Source organism: Ornithorhynchus anatinus, chromosome 3 (genome assembly GCF_004115215.2).
Source record: "Ornithorhynchus anatinus isolate Pmale09 chromosome 3, mOrnAna1.pri.v4, whole genome shotgun sequence".
NCBI classification, from domain to species: Eukaryota; Metazoa; Chordata; class Mammalia; order Monotremata; family Ornithorhynchidae; genus Ornithorhynchus; species Ornithorhynchus anatinus.
The window spans coordinates 122,735,117-122,741,299 of NC_041730.1; the positions used below are offsets into that span (position 1 = coordinate 122,735,117).

The 6,183-nt window shown below is 46.8% G+C and overlaps 1 non-coding gene across 1 annotated transcript; it reads right to left on the bottom strand.

The window, feature by feature from the left end:
• Positions 1-3,814: 3,814 nt before the first annotated feature.
• LOC114810807 lies at positions 3,815-3,952 on the bottom strand. Its single transcript, XR_003758499.1, has one exon. It is a non-coding gene; the product is annotated as a small nucleolar RNA SNORA7 (small nucleolar RNA).
• Between the last annotated feature and the right edge of the window lie 2,231 nt (positions 3,953-6,183).

Here is a 6,183-nt window from a genome sequence, read left to right on the forward strand (position 1 = left end):
AGGTGGGACGCAGTTCCTATCCCGCATGAGGTTCCCAGCCTAAAGGGGAGGGACAGAGAAGCAGCAGGCAAGTGGGCGAGTGGGGGTTAGACTTCAGGGCCTCTGACTCCCAGGCCTGTGCACTTTCCATGAGGCCACATCGCTTCCTTTCAGCTGTTAAATGAAGGGCTGTGGCCAGCCCCCATCTGGAAAAAGCATTTTTGGGTCCTGGCAAGGTTAGAATAAATCAATTTCCTCATTCACCCCGTCGTCAACATTTATTTTGCTGTTGTAAAGCTGTGGGCTAATCACATTTCCCCGTGAGTCCCAGAAAAAAAATCAATTTTTGTGCAAAACACTCATAATGCCATTTTAAAGGACCATCCCTCCCCTCTCTCTCTTTAGCCTTTCCCTGGTTTCTGGCCCCCAGAGAATCCTGCCCAATTTCAAAGTACCAACTCTCCCTCTAGCCAGTGCCTATATTAAGTGATGAGCCTACCCGGGGCGTGAGAAAGATGACTTAACTCTCACCAGAAGATGGGTGAATTCTGAAGGCTGGCAGGTGCCACATATTAGAGTCCAAACTTACTGCTCACGAGGTCACCTTAGCTTCACCTCATGTCACTGCTATGTTAGTTCTTCTAAGGAGGCATTGCCATTTGTCTGCTGTGTGATCTTGGGTAAGTCATTTCACTTCTCTGTGCCTCAGTTTCCTCATCTGTAAAATGGTGTTTCAGGGTGTGAGCCCCACGTGGGACAGGGTCTGTGCCTAATCTGATTTGCTTGTGTCTATCCCACTACTTAGCACAGTGCCTGGCACATAGTAAGTGCTTTACAAGTACCATTATTGTTATTATTATTATTTGCCCATACCCGAGGCAGCTGGGGAAGTGTCCTGACCAGCTCTGCCACTTGTCAGCTGTGTGACTGTGGGCGAGTCACTTCACTTCTCTGTGCCTCAGTTCCCCTCATCTGTAAAATGGGGATGAAGACTGTGAGCCTCACGTGGGACAACCTGATGACCCTGTATCTACCCCAGCGCTCTACCCTACACTGCTCTGCACATAGTAAGCGCTTAACAAATACCAACATTATTATTTTAAATCATCATCGACACTCTCAGTATCATTATTATTTTCAGGCCTTTTAGTATCTCTAGATTTTATTGATTAGAGCTAGTGGTTTGGAGAATGACTTGGACGCAAAGGCGAGGGCAATGTAGAACCTACAGTTCCAGGTGAATGCGTTCAAACAAGGCAGTACATCTGGATACCCAGTTTCATTGCTGTGCCCTGTGTTCACCTGTGTTGGACAGCAGGGAGAAGAATGGCGCTTGATGCCATCCCACCTGAATCTTTCTCTCACTCCTCAAGTGTGGGGATGCAGGTCTGGATGGAGGCAGGGCAACGGTGCCAGACTAGTCTGTGGGTATAATGGGAAAATTCCAGGGATCAGATGTGTGAGAGGGCCCCTCTGGGTCATGTCTGTGGCCTTGGATGAGTGAGTTGAGGGATTAATCATTGCTATTGCATGAGCACTTACTGTGTGCAGAGCACCGTGTAAGCGCCTGGGACAGGATGGAACCGCTTAGGAGCCTCAGTTGGAAATGGGGAGCGTCTTCTCCTCAAACCTTCCTATTCTGAAGCCGTTTTGTCCAGGATTTAATAATAATAATAATGATGATGATGGCATTTGTTAAGCGTTTACTATGTGCAAAGCACTGTTCTAAGCCCTGGGCAGGATACAAGGTTGTCCCACGTGGGGCTCACAGTCTTAATCCCCATTTTACACATGAGGCAACCGAGGTCCAGAGAAGTGAAGTGACTTGCCCAAAGTCACACAGCTGACAAGCGGCGGTGCTGGGATTTGAACCCATGACCCCTGACTCCCCAGCCCGGACTCTTTCCACTGAGCCATGCTGCTTCTCTGCTAGGATTAGCAGGATTTCCTGCTAACCCCAGTTCACCTACTCTTGCCCACTGCCCTAGGTAGAGCAAAGATTGGCATCTCTAGGTTTCCAGGTTCTCATGTGGCCTGCTTAACTGTAGTCGATGTTTTCGGTTTCCTAGGTAGACCAAAATGAGGTCTGGAGGAAGAGTCCTAATAAACTGCAGTGTCAGACCTTGGCATAGCAAGGTGCCTCCCAAATCAGGAACCGATGGCAACTCTGACAGGTAATAAAATCAAAAGTGGATACACGGTTCAGTAAGACTCAGTCTTATAGTGCTTTACACACAAAATATATTTCCTGTCTCTGAACAGTTAATAACAAAGTTAGAAGGTAATATGTGCTTTTAATAGACTTTACAGCTCCCCTAAAAAATGATTTATCCTACAGAAGACAATCTCTAGTAAATCACTTTTTACAACTCTCTAGGCAACTTCACCCTAGTGTCTGGTCACCAGTTGTAGACATAACACATAACACAAGGCAAAAATCTAATGTCATCATCTTTATTCTTTCCTGCCTGAAGTATCCTGCTACATGTAGTATGGTGGTTCTGAGGCTGAGATAAACACATGAAAGAACAATACATATATCTTTTTGTTGTTTTGAGAATGACACTGGGGCCTTTACAGCAATGACTATGCCGATAAGATATGCTTTAGCAATATGAAGAACTGGAAAGAAACCCAGGGAATATAATGAGATTTGATTTTTTTTTTAAATGGCATTTGTTAAGTGCTTACTGTGTCAAGCACTGGGATAAATACAAGTTTAACAGGTCAGACACAGTCCCTGTCCCACCTGGGGCTCACAGTCTAAGTAGGAGGGAGAACAGGTATTGAATCCCCATTTTACAGTTGAGGAAACTGAGGCACAGAGAAGTGAAGTGACTTGCCCAAGCCACACGAAGCAGGCAAGTGGTGGAACTGGGATTAGAACCCAGCACCCCTGTGTTCCAGACCTGTCCTTTATCCACAAGCCATGCTGCTTCCCTATCTCCATTTGTATCCATATCTCGGAACATCATCTTTGTAGAAACTTCCGGTTTTCAATGTGCACCTCTGTCGTTTCCTCCTCTAAGACCTGTGCAATAGCATCCCTGCTCACGCATTTATTGCCTTCTGGATCTCCATCACCTCGGTCACCCTGACAGTCTGAGACATGGCTCCTGGCTGCCTTAGACCACTCTCTTGGTATTGTCCATCTGGGGGAAAGTGACCCTGGGAGTAGGGGAGGTGTGGCTCAGTGGAAAGAACACGGGCTTTGGAGTCAGAGATCCTGGGTTCGAATCCTGGCTCGGCCATTTGTCAGCTGTGTGATTTTGGGCCAGTCACTTGACTTCTCTGGGCCTCAGTTACCTCATCTGTAAAATGGGGATTAAGACTGTGAGCCCCACGTGGGACAACCTGATTCCCTTGTGTCTACCCCAGCGCTTAGAACAGTGCTCGGCACATAGTAAGCGCTTAACAAATACCAACATTATTATTATTATTAGAGGATTCCCTTCCCCCTCCTGGCTGTCCATCAAACCTCCAGAGGTACAGCCTTACCTCCACCTGGGAGGAGTGGGACAGTGATTCAGGCTGGAGCTCTAGCAAATATCCCACCGTTGGCCACAACGGTCATAATGGAGATGGAGGCGGAGACTGGTAGACTCATCTTGTCTTGTCTCATGCCGTCGAGTTGTTTCCAACCCATAGCGACACCATGGACACATCTCTCCCAGAACGGCTCCTCTCTCCATCTGCAATTGTTCCGGTAGTGTATCCGTAGAGTTTTCTTGGCAGAAATATGGAGATGGTTTACCACTGCCTCCTGTGCAGTCAACTTGAGGCTCCGCCTTCGACTCTCTCCTGTGCCGCTGCTGCCCAACACAGGTGAATTTGGGCTTGTAGCAGATTGCCTTCCACTCACTAGCCACTGCCCAAGCTAGGAATAGAATGGACCGGCCTCTGCTTGACTCTCCCTCCCATAGCCAAGGCTGGGAGAGTAATGGAAACTCTCCAGGTATGACCCTGAGACGGGGGGGAGACTCATAGGCTGGTGTAAACAGGGCAGCTTGTATGGGCAGGCAATGTGTCTGCTAATTCTGTTGCATTGTACTCTCCCAAGTGCTTAGTACAGTGTTCTGCACATAGTGAGCACTCAGACAATGCCTTTGATTGATTGACTGATTGATCAAGTCAAATTAAAGATCTACGAAGCTGTGGTAGAATCTACCTGGCTTCAAGATCTGACATTCTCCTCCATGAGCAATTTCCTCAGTCTCATCTCCTTAGAAGGAGCACAGCCTAGTGGAAAGAGTCCAAGACTCGGGGTCAGAGGATCTGAGTTCTAAATCTGGCTCTACCACACTTGCTGTGTGATCTTGGGCAAGCCACTTAACTTTTCTGCATCTCAATTCCCTCATCTGCAAAATGGGGATTCAATACCTATTCTCATCCTTACTTAGACTTTGAGTTCCTTGTGAGACCTGATTATCTTGTATCTACCCCAGTGCCCAGTACAGTGCTTAGTACATAATAAACCCTTAACAAGTACCACTGCTATTAGGACCTGTACTCCACATCACTTGGCAAAACAGGATCGCCAGTAACAAGGTCCTGAAAGCAGTCAGTCCATCAGGATCGTGGCTTTGCTCATCACGACACAACTTTGCCAAGAGGGGCCAGTGACGGGAGTGGAAAACAAGATATCCAAACAGCTGCTATAAGGAAAATTCAAATAGGGCATATGAAAGCAGTGAAAGCAGAACAAACATTTCACATCACAGGAAGGCAACGTTTTGAACAATCAATCAATCATATTTACTGAGCACTTACTATGTGCAGGACACTGTACTAAGCGCTTGGGGGAGTACAATGAAACGTAATTAGCAAACATGTTCCCCGCTCACTGTAGTATAATAGTAGATTTTGGAAGACAAAAGCAGCAGACATGCTTGCCTGGCATAAAGCAGCGTGGCTCAGTGAAAAGAGCCCGGTCTTGGGAGTCAGAGGTCATGGGTTCGAATCCCACTGTATGGGTTCGAATCCCATGGGTTCGAAGCCAAATGTAACCGTGAGACAAGGGTGTTCATTCAGTCAGACCTGTGCACATGGGTAGGTAAGTGGTCTGCACCCCGTTAGTGCTCAATAAATACCATCGAATGAATGATTAACCACCGTGAATTAGTGGTAAAATCCCAGATTTGGGAGTCAGAGATCATGGTTTCTAATCCGGGCTCCCTCAAAAAATGTCAGCTGGGTGACTTTGGGCAAGTCACTTAACTTTGTGCCTCAGTTCCCTCATCTGTAAAATGGGGATGAAGACTGTAAGCCCCATGTGGGACAACCTGATTACCTTCTATCTATCCCAGCGCTTAGAACAGTGCTTGGCACGTAGTAAGCACTTAACAAATGCCAACATTATTAGCCATCAATAGCCTCATGTTTGAATTTAGTATCGACAGTATTTTTTAAGCACTGGGAAAGATTACGTGAATAAGAATTAAATGACAACAAAGCAGTGGCATCTAATGGGTAGAGCACAGGCCTGGGAGTCAGAAGGATCTAGGTTCTAATTCTGGCTCTGCCACTTGTCTGCTGTGTGACCTTCGGCAAGTCACTTCACTTCTCTTTGCCTCATCTGTAAAGTGGGGATTAAAACTGTGAACCCTATGTGGGAGAGGCACTGTGTCCAACCCAATTACACGGTGTCTACTCCAACGCTTAGTAGAATGCCTGGCAAATAGTAAGCACTTATCAAATATTGTGGTAATAATAATAATTATTATTATTAACAAATGCCATAAGAGGAATAAACATGGCCCCAGATTGGAAGGACATTTGAACCGTGACAGACTCAGACTCCCGTGCTGGAGTCTTCTAGTGAGAACAGTGGATGGGCCTCGACCCTGAGACTTCAGGATTGAGAATCTGCATAGAAGAATTGATTTCAGTGCTAGAGGTTTGCCGCTCACTCTCTCTTGCCCCATTACCCACGCTCTAACCGGGACACGGAGTGCAACAAGTGAGTAGGCATTCAGGGGTGAAGCACAGTGCAAAGTGCAATTAAAGGTTATTTGTGGCTGAAATGCTTGCGGTATGCACACACACATACACAAAGACTCACACACACACCCTGGCACAAGCCAACGGAGGGCAGAGTGTATATTGTGTTGGGTACCTTGTTCTCTGGGAGCCAAACCTGACAACACATAGTTCCTGGCACCAGTAGCAAGATCCCTTTTGTTTGCCTCTGCCCCAGTCTTGATT